This window comes from Phacochoerus africanus, chromosome 9 (genome assembly GCF_016906955.1).
Source record: "Phacochoerus africanus isolate WHEZ1 chromosome 9, ROS_Pafr_v1, whole genome shotgun sequence".
Lineage (NCBI taxonomy): Eukaryota > Metazoa > Chordata > Mammalia > Artiodactyla > Suidae > Phacochoerus > Phacochoerus africanus.
This window is the reverse complement of record NC_062552.1, coordinates 126,009,935-126,025,572: the sequence shown is the minus strand read 5'-3', so window position 1 is coordinate 126,025,572 and position 15,638 is coordinate 126,009,935. Positions and strand designations below refer to the sequence as shown.

The 15,638-nt window shown below is 47.7% G+C and overlaps 1 protein-coding gene across 8 annotated transcripts in view; it reads right to left on the bottom strand.

Annotated features, from left to right (window-relative positions):
• Window positions 1–15,638, bottom strand: part of TRAF3 (TNF receptor associated factor 3) — a 119,652-nt gene that overhangs the window by 92,920 nt on the left and 11,094 nt on the right. For 2 of the 8 annotated variants that reach the window (XM_047796640.1, XM_047796648.1), the window contains exon 1: window positions 4,231–7,821. The exons of 3 other annotated variants lie outside the window; for them this stretch is intronic. The gene's annotated coding sequence lies outside the window, so the exon portion shown is untranslated. Of the gene's footprint in view, window positions 1–4,230; window positions 7,822–15,638 lie in introns of those variants that run through there. 3 more of the 8 variants (XM_047796644.1, XM_047796642.1, XM_047796643.1) reach the window with 3 other exon arrangements.

Below are 15,638 nucleotides of genomic sequence, written 5' to 3'. Positions count from 1 at the left end.
TACGGAATCAGCACACGGACTTCCCTGTCTGTCCCTGTGTGATGGCGCCTGGCACACACTGAGGACTCCATCAAGAGCTGTTAAACAAATACGCGCGCTTAAATCGAAAGCTTGAAGAGAGCTGTGGGTTAAAGACATAAATTTGGGGAACTTGGGAACCACAGCTGGAAAATTACTTTATTTTTCTAATGATATCTACTAAAAAAAAATTCCCATTCTGCTGACCAAAGTTTCAGTGTAACTTACGGTATCTTAAAAAGGGTTTTAAGTCTGGACTTGGAGGACAGACTTGTGTTTGCTGGGGGGAGGGAGTGGGATGGATTGGGGGTCTGGGGGTCGTAGATGAAACCGTTACATTTGCAGTGGATGGGCAATGGGATCCTGCTGTGTAGCACGGGAACTATATCCAATCACTTGTGATGCAACAGGGTGGAGGATAAACTGAGAGAACGAATGTGTGTGTACGACTGGGTCACTCTGCTGTGCGGCAGAAATGGGCAGAACACTGTAAATCAACCACAATAAAAAAACAAATGTAAATAAGGGGGGGGGTTATCCAAACAGACCTGATGGACATCGGGGTTCCCATTCCCTCTGCTAATTTTAACACACACGTCTAGTAGAACCCCACTATCTCCAAGACTTTTCTGCACAACAGGAGCAGTACAGCCAATACTTTAAAATAACTCTAAATGGAGTATATGGCCTCTAAAAATTGTGAGTCAATGCTGTACACTGGAAGCATGTCATACGGTCCATCAACTACACCTCAATAAAATAAATCAATAAGATGGTTTTAATCCTTGAGATCTCACTGAGTGGCTAAAGACTGAAGCTTCTGTAAGCGTCTCACCTTACAAAAACGTTAAATCATAGTAATAACACACCACTGGGAATCAAGAAAAGAGTATCTCTGAACAATCTCCACCCCAATATTTTCACCCGTGGCACAACTGATATTTCGGGCCACACAATTCTTTGCACGAGAATATCCTGGGCACTGGAGGATGTCTAAGGCCTGGACTCCTAAATACCAACAGCACTGCCCACCCGCTCTGACGTCACCAACTGTCCCTGAGGGACAAAATCGCCATTCCCTCTCCCAGCTGAGAACACCTATCCTAGACCAAACAGTTTTCTCATATTATCGATATGACCAAGGAAGCAGGGATAAAATTCTATTACGTCTGACCTGCTTGCTTAAAAACTGACCCAACTTACATCCTCCACTGAAACTGAAAGCAAAACAGATACACACACACATACACTCACCCCCATCCTGGTGTGGTTTTGAACCATGACATCAAGCAATGCTGACACTTCCTCTGCAGAGAGTGAATCTAGATGTGAGAATCTCTGGAAGGGCCACCTCTCACTCTAGGGAGGGAACTCGTCCCCGAGCCTCTCCATTCCTACGAGATGAAGCTTCCCCCAAGCAAACCACCTGCGCTGACCGAGGCCCTTCACAGCACTTGAGAACACGGCCTGTGTAGCTGCTGCCCCAGATGTACAACTGGCGGGGGGGGGGGGGGGGGGGCACAGAGGAGGCTACATGCAGGCTCCGTGGTGCCTCCGCGGCTCTCCCTGCCCCACGGCCAGGACCCAACGGACATCGCGGGCAGTTGCGGCTCCAGGCCCCGCTGCATCCCAGGAGGGCCATCTCCAGCCCAGAGGGGGATTCCTTCTCAAGGGGGCTCCCAGGCCCCGGACCGAGAGCAGTGACGGCCTCACGTGGACACCCTCTCCAGCCCACTGCCCGTACGTGCACTGCCCTCCATGAGAGAGTCAACAAACTGACACGCTTTAAATCACTGGAGACGTGTGCAGTATCAGATCCCACATCAGTTTACCACAGAGCTTTTGAGGCTTTAACTTTTTCCTCCCTCCTACAAGAGCACTCACACACAAAACAAGCAGCCAGTGAGGCTCTCAGCCTTCTAATGCCCCCCTGATGTGACTGGTGATGCTGGTATCCAGATCAAAATTTTTAATAAGCTCAAAACTGGTTGCCAATTACCCGAATTATCTAAATCAAAAGGCACCAAATATACATGTAGAACAAACACTCCCTTAAGGGCCAAAAGGAAAGAAAATTGAAGACAAGTAATTAAGGGACTAAAGACATGTCAATCTCAACACAGACTCTGCTCTGCCCAAGGAAGGTCAAAGTCTGTCCTTGCGCTTCTCAAAGTGCCGCGCTGAGTCAGGCACCGTGGGAGGACAGGCACAGCTTCTCTGCCTGGACGGTCCATTGGTGCACAGATTTTTTTTATAGGGTTGTAATATTACAACACATACCACATAGAAAAATGCAAAATTCCTATGAACTTCAGACAAAACAAACCACAAAAACCCTGTGTGGAGAACAGGCCACTTTCTTGGCCCCTGTAAGGGTACAAGCCACATGCCCACTCTTCTGTCACGAGGCGGGGGAGTCATCATAGTGCAAAGCTGGGGACATGCTGACACGCGTCACCCAGTTGTCTTCCTAGCCTGGGTCAGTCAAGGCTGAAAGGAGCACTGGCAGGCACACTGGAGAACCTCAGGCTCCGTGTCTCAGGTCAGTAAAATGGGGAAGGCATAGCTGTTTATCTAGGCACAGAGGTAAACTCGGCATTTCTCTGAGTATTTAGGCAGTTCTGTCAGCCAACTGCACAGGGCAACCTCCTCCAAGTCAAGCATTCCGTCTGTGCATTTTCTGTGGTGTATGCAGTGGTCATCAGACTCTCCACAAACAGCCAGACAGAGGCTGGAGAGATGGAGACTGTCCAGAGCCACAGGGCTGTGAGCAGGCGGGCTACAGGGCCCAACGCCCTTCACCAGCACAGGGCACTGCCCTGAGGGCCTCCCAGGCACCCATCACCTGGGTGAAAAGAAATGCAAGAGCCTGGGAGCGAAGGTTCTGAGACGCCATCCTTGTGAAGTGCATGGGGCTCCCACACCCAGCGAGAACTGCCCCCTTTATAAAGAGCTGGCCAGGAGCATAAGCTTCTAATGCAACCTCTCTTCTTGGCTTGAAATGTTATTACATAGGTGCTTAAAAAACAAAAAAAAAAAACCTTTCCACGTTTTCTATTTCCAAGACTACCTTCTAAGCTCTTGGCCAGCAGGGACCCTGTCGTATGCACACTTTGCTCTCCCGTGACATCCAGACACATGCACAGAGTGGACTGCGGATACCCCGCTGCTGATTCAATGCACTTCTGATCTACAGGAACTACCGAATTATCTGAAGAATAAAGTCTGGTAGACCAAATACAAAGGTGCTGAGCAAGTGGAGGAACCAAACGGGAAAGTGAAAATGCACACATGGAAGTTAGAAGCCTACTAATAGCTGCACTTGCGGGATGCCAGCTAACTGCCAGGAGTTTCACATACATAGTGACACGTGAATATGATACACACCGGACTCACTACAACCACCTATGAGCTGAGGCTCTACCGCTCCCCGGTCCCTGCCCCAAACCAATGCCAGATGTGTTTCAGGGTTCCGAATTTAGGGATTTCAGAAAAGAATTGTGTGTATCTATTATACATTACCCAGTGAAGTCTAGGACAGCAGCCATGAGAAAACACATTAGCAGCGTGCACTGAAATTCAAGAATATTCATACCGAGTGGAATAAAGATTACAAAAAGCATCACACGAGTTCAGGCCAGGTCTGGGCACCAAATCTATGGCAAAAGCAGTCTACTCGCAGGGACTCTGAGGCTGAGGAACGTGGTGCCTGCAGCACGGGCCTTACTCCACGTGCAGGCCCGAGGCTCAGGAAGGTCAGGGAACTTGCTCAAGGTCACGCAAGCTGAGAAGGAGGAGAGGCAGGGTGTGCAGCCTTCCCGTGACTGGAACCCCAGCTGCGTTCCTAAGGACCAGGAATCACCCTCTGAGGAGAAGGGAGTATGCTCGCTGCACTAAGCACAGGCTCCGGCCCTGCTGAGAGCACAGCAGCACCCAGTCTGGGAGTCTTGAACAGTACCCAGAAATCTGACTTCCAGGGACTTAACTGACTGAAACAGTCTGAAGTGGGGCCCCCAGCCTTCGTGCCTCCTTCTCTTTTGTGGCCACGCCCACAGCCTGCAGAAGTTCCAGGGCCAGGGATCGAACTGGTGCCACAGCAGTGACAACGCCAGATCCTTAACCTGCTGTGGCTCTTTCCAATATTTCCAATGTACAGTCAGGACTCAGAGTCACTGACACGAAACCATGAAGAGAAAGGAAGCAGGCACTAACCACATCGGGACCCTGGGAAGGCAGCCTGCGGCACGGTCTCCAGGAGTTCCAGTCCAGAGTCCCCAGTTCCATCAGAGGAGTGTGCGACGCTTCCAGTGACGACCAGGCATGTCATTTCATTCCTTAGGGATGGAATACCCCATGAGCATCCTCTCCCCGCCAAACCAATGAAATCCTAGACACACCACACGACAGGCCGAGTCCTATCGGACAACCACACATCATCAACCAAGAACAGAGAGCTGCTGCCCATTCGCGGACAGGAACAAGAAGCGAAGGTCAGGAGAGAAGACCTTCTGACGCTCAGGCTGCTGCTTCGAATCCTCCAACTGAGTGAGACGTGCACACAGCAGTCAAGCTGTGGATCTGGACCTTTCATGAGCGTCCTGACCCCCCAGGCTGAAAGGGACATCAGCTGGTCCGCGGCCTGCTCCTCCCACCGCGTGCAGCACCGGCCAGACGTCTGCCAGCTTCCAGGGAACACGCCAGCCGGGAGGAGGGCCTGAGCAGCCTTCCACAGCAGCCTCCCAAACGCCGCCTCAGCCGTTGCCCTCCACGCCCAGCCTCGGGTCCTTTCTGACATGACACGCACACGCTCCACACCCTAAGGTCACTTCTCCCGAGTGAGGCTCTCACTCGGGAGAAGCCCCATGAACACGGACCTAGAGCCCCGTCCTGATCCGTACTGGTTTAGCAACCTACTGACTCCTCCCGTCTTCTGCCCCCTCTAATTTTTGTCCTACTGCTTTCCAGGCCATACAGAGAGCATCAGGGCTGCCTCCTCAGTGTCAAAAACGGGTGGCTGTCACCCAGGTTTCAACAGGCCAGGCAGCAGCTGCCAGGGCCCTGGCGGCACAGCCCAGCAGAGGTGGAACCTCCAGGCCAATGAGCCCAGAAGGCAAAGCATCAAACCAAAGAGGATTATTCTCAAGTCTCCAGATCTGTCGGCATTTGATTTGCTAACCTGTGGACAGGCCGGCCCCTCCTGCTCTCCTCTCCCCTCCCCTCTTTGGTCGGGGGGCTGTCTGCCCTGTGCCTGTCTCCGCAGTACATGCTGGAAGCACATAACCTACCCGGTGCACAGGCTCACGGGTGGCGAGGAATTCTGCCCAAGACGGATTCTCCTCCAGTGTCACTCCCGCCTCACGTCGCTGACACCCAGATGAGGCTCTGGATGGTGGAGGGGATACAGGGTTCAGGCTCCAGTGGCTGCTGAGGTAGAACCAAAGTATTCTGAGTGTGAGAAGGGCATGAATGCTGGGGTCCAGAGCAGAATGCGAGGGGCTGACCTGTGCCCCCTCAACATTCCTATGTCGGGGCCCTCACTCCCAACGTGACAGCATCTGGAGAGAGACGGGCCTCTGGGAAACAACGAGGGGCCCTAATGAGAGGAGGGAGCAGAGCGCTGACCTCCCACGCGAGGACACAGCGAAAAGGTGACCATCTACGAGCCAGAACAGAACCTTCTCCAGGGACCCTCAGCGGGTGGCCCCTTAACCAGGGACTTCCGGCCCCCAGAATTGTGAGAAATAAGTTCCTGTTGTTTCAGCCACACAATTAACGATATTTTGTTATGACAGCCTGAGCTAGTACATGCCTCTTTCAAAAAGCCTAATGTTCCAGATTGAAATGAGCAGTCTGAGTTTCTTGGGAGCACAGAGAGCACCTCAGTATTTACACACACACACACATACACACACACCCCCCCCAGAGTGACTGGCATCCAGGAAGTGCTTTATAAAATTTTGCTGAGCTAAACTAAATTTGGTCAGTGTTCATTTAAACGTTGTTTTCACACACACAGATACACACACCCCCGCCAAGCATGACACTGAGCCAGGCACTCAGCAGATGAATAAGTGCTGAAATGGTGAATGTTTGATGGACGTACCCTCTACTTGCCTGGGCTGAAAAATGCAAGTTCCTCTAGCCTTATAGGCCACATTTCACTTTTCTGGTGAATTCCTTTTTTAAGGCTTACAATTTCACTTTTCACAAGCACCACAACACTGCTGCCCCTGTCCTCCAGGAAAGGACAGGTCTCAAAGGTTAATAAGTTGCCCGAGGTCACAAGGACTGATGGGCCTCACCCTGGCCACCGACGCCGTCTTGGACCTCGTCCCTCTGCTGCGGGGCTTCCGCTGGCTCCTGGCCCCCACGCCCACCTCTCTAGCTCCTGGCTCACCAACAGGGGGGCTCCCAGTTTTCTGCCTCTCTATGTAATTTAGAACCTGTGTTTCTATCTGTAGTGTTATACTTAGAAGAACGGAAGGTCAAAGCTTTAAGAGGCCGTACCTTCCATACGCAGAACTGAGACCCCTATGAAGCCACCCCACAATGTTTTTCAGGTTACGGATTTTACTCTAAGTATAGCGACTAAAAATCTGACGCAGTTCCTGGCTCCTTATGACGAAATAAAAAGCAAGAGTAACTATCTTAATTCATCTCAACACGAGGAACTACCACTTTTACGTGAGCCAGAACACAGAGAGCAAACAGGCAAAGGGCCTGTCATCACCTGTGTGAATGGCGCTGCTCTCCTGACCCCCTCGCTGCCTCGGTTACCACCCACCCTGGTGCTCAAGTCTCCGTGCCTTTTGTCAACCCTTGTGCTGTCACCCGTGGGCCACAGCCACCATCCTGTGGTAGACAGAACCCTGAAGCTAAAGGTCAGTGAAATGGTAAGTGGTCTCAAAGGGACACCCCCAAAACTGCAGAGAGCAATTTTCTTCTCCCTGATGAAATGGCCAAAGGCCACAAACTTCCGAATTCATATTAAAAAAAAAAAAAAAGACAGAAAAAGAAATGGGTGCCCTGTACCAAATTTCCTTCCTTCTTTCCTCATCCACTGATTCCTTTACTACAGGAGACCTCAGACGACCCGGGCACGACAGGAGGGGTTCAGGAGCTCCCAGGATGCCCTGAAATTCCACATATCAGCCGGTCACTCTGGCACACCAACTATGTAAAGTGGCAGACTCTTCATTCACACCGACTTTGAACAGAAGGTTGGATGCCCAGGAGGGATGGGGATTAGGGAACCAAGGCTACGCTTGGGAAACAGAACTGGGCAGCTCCTGCTCGGTTGGCCTCTGCAGCATCCCATGAAGCAGGGCTGTCTGCGCAGGTGCAGGCAAAGGGCGAAAGAAGGCAGGACACAGCTCCGTCCCCTCCACCCTTATTAATCCCGATATTTGGCGGTTCCACTGCAACCAAAGACGCGCACATTCCTTGTTTCGTTACTTAAATCCGCACCCTCACTCCCCTCTGACCTCATCACACTTGTTCCCACTAAAACAGAGTTACAACAATCCACTGAGATAAGCTGAGAAGGCAGGGTTTACAGAAAATGGAATTTCTACTTGGAACCGATGCATACACACCTCTGCACATGCTGCCAAATTCCCACCCTTTGTACACAAACGCTCTAAATTTATTCTAATAAGTCTCTCCAGCAGATTTACTAGAATGATCTAGGGTGAAGAAAAGAAATTTAGGAGTCCCCATCGTGGTGCAGTGGTTAATAAACCCGACTAGGAACCATGAAGTTGCAGGTTCGATCCCTGGCCTCACGCAGTGGGTCAAGGATTCGTCGTTGTCCTGAGCTGTGGTGTAGGTGGCAGACGTGGCTCGGATCCCTCATTGCTGTGGCTCTGGCGTAGGCTTGGCAGCTACAGCTCAGATAAACCCCTAGCCTGGGAACCTCCATATGCTGCAGGTGCGGCCCTGGAAAAAGGCAAAAAGACACAACAACAACAAAAATCAAAAGATGGTCACCAATTCCCTGACACTCCCCTCATCAAGAGGTGGGCTGTGGCCTCGCCTCTTAAATCTGGGTGTACTCTATGGGTTCTTCCATCAACAGAACACAACAAGAATAATGCTACTGACAGGTTAGCCCCCACATCCTTTCCTAGAACTCTAGGAGACTCCTAGGAGTCTCCAGCTGCCATGTAAGAAGTCCAGCCACCCTCGCAGAGAGGCTGCCCGAGGTGGCCCTGAATCTATGCGGAGAGTGAGGAACCACTAAGCCTGGCCTTCCAACCCTCCAAGCACATGAATAGAGCCCCTGTGGACCCTCCAAACCGGAAGAGATAAACACCAGTGAGCAGCCTCCATTAATGCCACAGAGAGCAGAAGAATCACCCTGCGGGGCCCTGCCTGATCAGCCCACAGAACCACAGTTTCTAATACCAAACTACTGCTTTAAGTCATTGACGCCCAGGACGGTCTGCTACGCAGCAAACACGATCTGGAACAATCTGTGGCTTTTTCAGGAAATGGCAGAAGCTCCAGCTCTGGCATTAGAAATGGAATACCCTCCTCCATTCTCCACTGGTGGACACAGAGTTACGGTGGTCTTGTCACCAGGATCGTCCTAGCTGCAAGCCACTGGGACAGCAAGGAGGCTACTACATGTAGAACGGATAAGCAGTGGGATCCTAGCATACAGCACAGGGAACTCTACCCTTCCTCTTGGGTTAGAACATGATGGAAAGGAGCATGAAAAAAGTAATGTGTGTGTATACATATATATGTGTGTGTGTGTGTGTACATGTGTGTGTGAATATATAGAGAGAGAAAGAGAGAGGGACTGGGTCACTTTGCTATAGAAGAAACTGAAGGAACACTGTAAATTGACTATACATTAATAAAAAATTTTTTTTAATTTTTCTTTTCTTTTCTTTTTTTTTTTTGTTTTGTTGTTGTTGTTGTCTTTTCTAGGGCTGCACTCGCATATGGAGATTCCCAGGCTAGGGGTCTAATTGGAGCTGTAGCCGCTGTCCTTTGCCAGAGCCACAGCAACATAGGATTCAAGCCGCATCTGCGACCTACACCACAGCTCAGGACAACGCCAAATCCTTGACCCACTGAGCGAGACCAGGGATCAAACCCGCAACCTCATGGTTCCTAGTTGGATCCGTTAACCACTGAGCCACGAAGGGAACTCCTAAAAAATTTTTTTTAATAAAATAAAGTAAATAAATACCAAAAAAAAAAAAAAGCAAGTAGGTTCGTGGTATGATTATCATCAAAGAGTTCTCCTGGAGTTCCCGTCGTGGCACAGTGGTTAACGAATCCGACTGGGAACCATGAGGTTGCGGGTTCAGTCCCTGCCCTTGCTCAGTGGGTTAACGATCCAGCGTTGCCGTGAGCTGTGGTGCAGGTTACAGACGCGGCTCGGATCCCGCGTTGCTGTGCCTCTGGTGTAGGCCAGTGGCTACAGCTCCGATTCAACCCCTGGCCTGGGAACCTCCATATGCCGCGGGAGCGGCCCAAGAAATAGCAAAAAGACAAAAAAAAAAAAAAAGAGTTCTCCTGTGTGCTTCAAAACCCTCCTAGAATCTTCTACAAACTACTGAGGACAGGTTTCAAAATTCTGAAGAAACACAATGTACAGTCAAAATGTGGTTTGGTACCTTGACATCAAATCCAGACAAAAATACAACAAAAAAACCTAAAGACCAATATCCCTTATGAACACAGATAAAAAAATTCTCAACAAAATAGTAGCAAACCAAATCCAAAAACACATTAAAAAGTGAGATATATCCCAGGAAAGCAATGGTGGTTCAACATATAAAAATCAATTAATGAAACACATGACATTAATAACACAAGGAGGGGAAAAAAACACATGTTCATATCAATAGACATACAGAAAGCACTTGACAAAATTCAAAAACATTCAGTAAACTAGGATTTTAGAGGAACGTCCTTAATATGATATAGGGCATTTATTTTTAAAAAGTCACAAAAAGGAAAAAAAAAAAAGTCACATATAACTTCATAATCACACTGAAAATCCTTCCCTTAAGATCAGGAACAAGACAAGGATGTCTAATTAACTACAATTTTTTTTAAAAGGTAAAAAAATAAAAGGATGTCTATTTTCACTACTTCTATTAATGGTATCCTAGAAGTCCTAGCAAGAGCAATTAGGCAAGAAAAAGAAATAAAAAGTATCCACACTGGAAAGAAAGAAAGAAACTATCTTTATTTGCAAAGGACATGATCCTACACATAGAAAATCCCCGAGTTCCCGTCGTGGCGCAGTGGTTAACGAATCCAACTAGGAACCATGAGGTTGCGGGTTCGGTCCCTGCCCTTGCTCAGTGGGTTAACGATCCAGCGTTGCCGTGAGCTGTGGTGCAGGTTGCAGACGCGGCTCGGATCCCGCATTGCTGTGGCTCTGGTGTAGGCCAGTGGCTACAGCTCCGATTCAACCCCTGGCCTGGGAACCTCCCTATGCTGCGGGAGCGGCCCAAGAAATAGCAACAACAACAACAACAACAACAAAGACAAAAGACAAAAAAAAAAAGAAAGAAAAGAAAATCCCATGGAACCTACCAAAAAATTAAGAGGTGATAACTAAACTGAGCAAGGCTGCAGGGTATGTGATCAACACACTAAAATCAACTGCATTTTTATACACCAGCAATGAACAATCCAAAAAGGAAATTAAGAAAACAATTCCATTTATAATAATAGTAACCAAAAGCATAAAATACGTAGGAATAAATTTAACCAAGAAGGTGAAAATTTTATATACTGAAACTATAAAAATCTTCTTAGAACAAATTAAAGGTGTAAATAATTGGAAAGACATTCCGTGGTCATGGATTAGAAGACTTAAGTGCTAACATGACAGTTCCCCAAAGCAGATTCAGTGCAATCCCTGTCAAAATTCCAATGACCTTTTTCCAAAATGAGAAAAACTGATCCTTAAATTAATATGGAACTAAGAGGGGTGCCAAGTAGCCAAAGCAATATTGAAAAAGAACAATAAAGTTGGAAGATGAACACTTCTCAAACTTACTACTTTAAAACTTTCTACAAAGCTACAATAATCAAAACAGTGTGCTACTGGCATAAGGATAGACATATAGATCAGGAATGGAACTGAGAGTCCAGATATAAATTCAAACATCTATGGCCAATGTAATTCCAACAAAGGTGCCAAGACCATCCAATGGGGAAAGAATAGTCTCCTCTACAGACAGTGCTGGGACACTGGATACCCAAACACAAAAAAATTGAAGTGGGACTCCTACTTTTCTTCATATATAAAAATTAACTCAGAATTTCCATGTGGCTCAGCAGGTTAAGGATCTGGTGTTGTCACTGCTGAGTCATGAGTTCAATCCCTGACCCGGGAACTTACACATGCAGTGGGTGTGGCCAAAAAAATTATCTCATAATGGACCAAAGATCTAAATGTAGGAACTGAAACTGTAAAATATAGGGGTAAGTCTTCATGACCTCAGACTTGGCAATGGATTCACAGGTTTGATACCAAAAGCACAGGGAACAGCAACAACAAAAATAAAGTATACTTTATCAAAATTAACAACTTTTATGCACCAAAGGTTAGTATCAAGAATGTGAAAAAACGGAGTTCCTGCTAGTGCAATGGGATTGTCAGCGTCTTGGGAGCACTGACACGCAGGTTCGATCTCCAGCCTGGCACAGTGGGTTAAAGATCCAGCTTTGCCACAGTTGTGGCTCAGGTTGCAACTGCAGCTCGAATGTCATCCCTGGCTCAGGAACTCCATATGCCACAGGGCTTCCAAAAAAAGGAGGGAAAAAAAGGAATGTGAAAAAACCTACAAAAAAGAGAAAAAAAGATTGTCAATCATATATCTATTGAGGGTTTAATATCCAAAGTATATAAAGAACACATACAACTCAACAATGAAACAAAGAGTCCAATTAAAACAAGGGTAAAGGACTTAAGTGGACATTGTTCAAAAAAAGATACACAATGAAAAGATGTTCAATATCATTGGTCCCTAAGGAAATAAGAAACCACAATGAGATACCATGTTACATCCACTAAAATAGCTTTAATCAAAAACAAAAACACCAAAGAAAATGCTGCCAAAGATGTGTCGAAACTGGAACCCCAGTACACTGGAGATGGGACTAGTTAAATGCAACATGACCATAGGACCCAACAATTCCACCCCCAGGTATATTACCCAAGAGAAATGAAAACACATGTCCACATAGGAACCTGTACACATCATTCATAATCATCAAAAAGTAAAAACGGCCCAAATGTCCAACAGTGGATGCATGGGGAACCTTGATGTATACACACAATGGAATTGTACTCGGCCCCAAAAAGGAACAAATGCTGATACATGCTACAACTCAGATTTACCTAAAAAGTATGCTAAATGAAAGGACCTAGACACAAAGATCACAAATCACTTTTTTTTTTTTGTCTTTTTGCCTTGGCTAGAGCCACTCTGGCGGCATATGGAGGTTCCCAGGTTAGGGGTCTAATCGGAGCTATAGCTGCCAGCCTACGCCACAGCCACAGCCACAGCAACGTGGGATCCGAGCCGCGTCTGCGACCTACACCACAGCTCACGGCAACGCCGGATCCTTAACCCACTGAGCAAGGCCAGGGATCAAACCCACAACCTCATGGTTCCTAGTTGGATTCGTTAACCCCTGAGCCGCGACGGGAACTCCACACATGACCCCTTTTATATGATACATCTAGAAGAAGCAAATCTGTAACTACAGACAAGCAGATTAAAGGTTATCGGGGGTTGGAAGAAAGAGGGAATAGGGAATGATTAAGAAGTAGAGTTTTTACGGGGTGAAAAAGTTTTGAAATTAGAGCAAGCTAGTGGTTGCACAAAATTCTGAATACACTACATACCAACGAACTATACACTTTAAAAGCATTAATTATATCTGATGTGAATTTTGCCTCAATAAAAGAAAATCTGGTTGGACTATAGTTAATCATTGATTGATTCATACAAATACCTGAATATCTAACATATTCCAGGCACTCTCCTAGTAAATGGATTAAGGTGATGGACAAAAATTTTCTGCTGCGAATTTAAAAAAGTAAAGTAAGGAAGGAGTTCCTGTTGTGGCTCAGTGGTAATGAACCTGACTAGTATCCGTGAGGACGCAGGTTCAATCCCTGGTCCCATTCAGTGGGTTAAGGATCAGGTGTTGCCATGAGCTGCGGTCTAGGTCACAGACACAGCTCGAATCCCGCGTTGCTGTGGCTGTGGTGTAGGCTGACGGCTGTGGCTCTGATTCAGAAGAAAATAATGTACTAAAATATAATTTTAAATTATTCAAAAATCATTATATGCAAAAATTGCATTTCTTAAAAAGGGGCTTATCTACAGATACTCCTTTTTGTGCAAATATACAATGATTTTTAGTTTCCAGATATTTTATTCTTGGTTACAAATAACCTCTTTACTATCCAATAATGTGCATCTTCCTTCTGCTCCTACCTGCCTTGCAGGGCCAGGTCGTACTCCCAAGACAGCTAACGAGGCCTGTTCTCCCTTTGGGAAATCCCTCAGGAAAGGAACCACCACGCGTGATGCTAGGTCCTCACATTTACTCATGTTCTCACTTAATCTTCACAATCACCTCTTCAGAGATGAAAAAACTGAGTTCAGAGAAGACAAGTCACTATCAGTTAGTCAAAGGAAGAGCCAGAAGTCACCTCAGGTCTGACTTCAGACCCAGACTCCTTACATACACAATTCGCCTCCTCTGAGATGGTCTAAGCACATCCTAGGCCAGACTGGAAAAAAAAAAAAAAAATGAAGTGACACTGTCCTTGAGGAGCCTGTCTTCTCAACACTGAGGCCCAACCAAGACACATCAGAGCATCCCTCGAGCTGGAGGAGGCGGGGCAGGCTCCAGAAACACGAGGGCTTTGGTATCCATCCCGGGCCACTGCCCTGACCCCAAAAGGCCTGCCTTGCTGGAAGAACTAAGAAATCCATCCTCTACCAGAACTCGAGGAGCCGGATCTCGAGGCCTCCGTGCCCAGCTGTGTCCTCTTGATTGGCGCGCTCTCTCCCTGGACTAGGTACCGACGGCTATGGAACAAGCCCTCACCCTCGTCCAGCCATCGCTGACCCTGCCTGGTTCCAAACTTCACAGTGGTTCCAGCAGAAGGGCCACATAAAAGTTTCTCCAGAATGGCCAATGATGTCATTCCCTTGCTAGCTGTGGAGAAGGCTTCTTTGTCTTGAACTCGTAAGTAACCCACAGTTATCATGAAATTCCAGACTAATGGGTTTGAATCTGCCTATGCTGGGCTGCAACCAGCTCTCTAGAGTGACCAGGCCTCCGGGACTTGTTCACTACTAACCAGCTAATGTTTGTAACTGTAAAGACATAATGACTAAACACTACCATTATTACTAGACTACCAGTTTAAATGGAAATGAAGAGAGAGAGAGTGAGAGAAGAGAACACACGTTAGTAAATCAGGTTTGGGACGGTTCCTTGGCAAGAAGGACAGGGGCAAAGGACGCTTTAACTGAACTTATTAAAGCACATGGAAGGCACGGTTGCTGCTGTAAGAACATAACTCAAAGCAGAGAGAGGGAATGGAAATGAGTCAGTATAGGCAAAACCGACGCTGTAGGAAAGGAAAGCCTGCATGGTAACCTGATGCTGGAAAAACGCACAGCTTCTATAAGAAGCACTACACAGCAGCAAAACTAAATCATCTAGAATCTGAAAGCAAAACTAAAAAGTCTAGAATAAGAACAAAATCCAAAACCAGATTTTAAGTCAGCCTAAACTGACTGCAGAGCGCAGTGATGAAAACGAGCACTTGGGTCCAAGAGGCTGCTGCTCTTCCTTCTCCCCGTGTGTAAATGGGGGAGAGTCTCCCTAAGGCAGCCGCCCAAAGGCGGCCCCAGGGGCAGCCGGGCCCCTTCTCCTGAGCCCCCTCCCCTGAAGGCGGCCACAAGGAACCACTGCAGGCTCAGGGCCACTGACAAGGGACCCCCTCCCCGGCTGGCTCACTACCACTCACCCTCCCTGCAAAAAACACCCCCAAAGTACGGTGCCCCCAGGCTCCCAGGGCACCTGTGTCCTACCATCACAGCACCCGCCACACTGTGTTGAAACCAAAGATTCTTCCGGCTTAGCCACCCCACAGAGCTCCATGAGGACAGTGACCAAACAGGATCTCACTCGACTTTTTAGCTTTGGCAGCTAGCATAGCTCCTGGGTACATTCTCAAAGACTGTGGGTTGATTAAATAATTTTCAATTATCTCAAGTTGGAATTAGAGGCCAAGCAGCTTCCCTGGGGCCAATCTTGGAAAAACGAAGACTGCAAGGGGAAAAAACAAACAAACAAACAAAAACCGGTTCGCCGGGTGAACAGTCCCTGCTTTGCCACTGTCCGACTCCTGACTCAGGGCAGTTCCTCACCTGAACTCTGAGCCCCAGCTGCCTTCCGTACAAGATGAGGGAACTCCACCAGACAATCCCTATGGTCCTCACCAACAGGATCGGACGCGTCACGCTGACGTCCCAGGACCTTAACACCCTTGCTCCCTGACGCCTCCGTCCTCCGTTGCTATAAAAATTAGCATCAGCAGAATGCTTTCG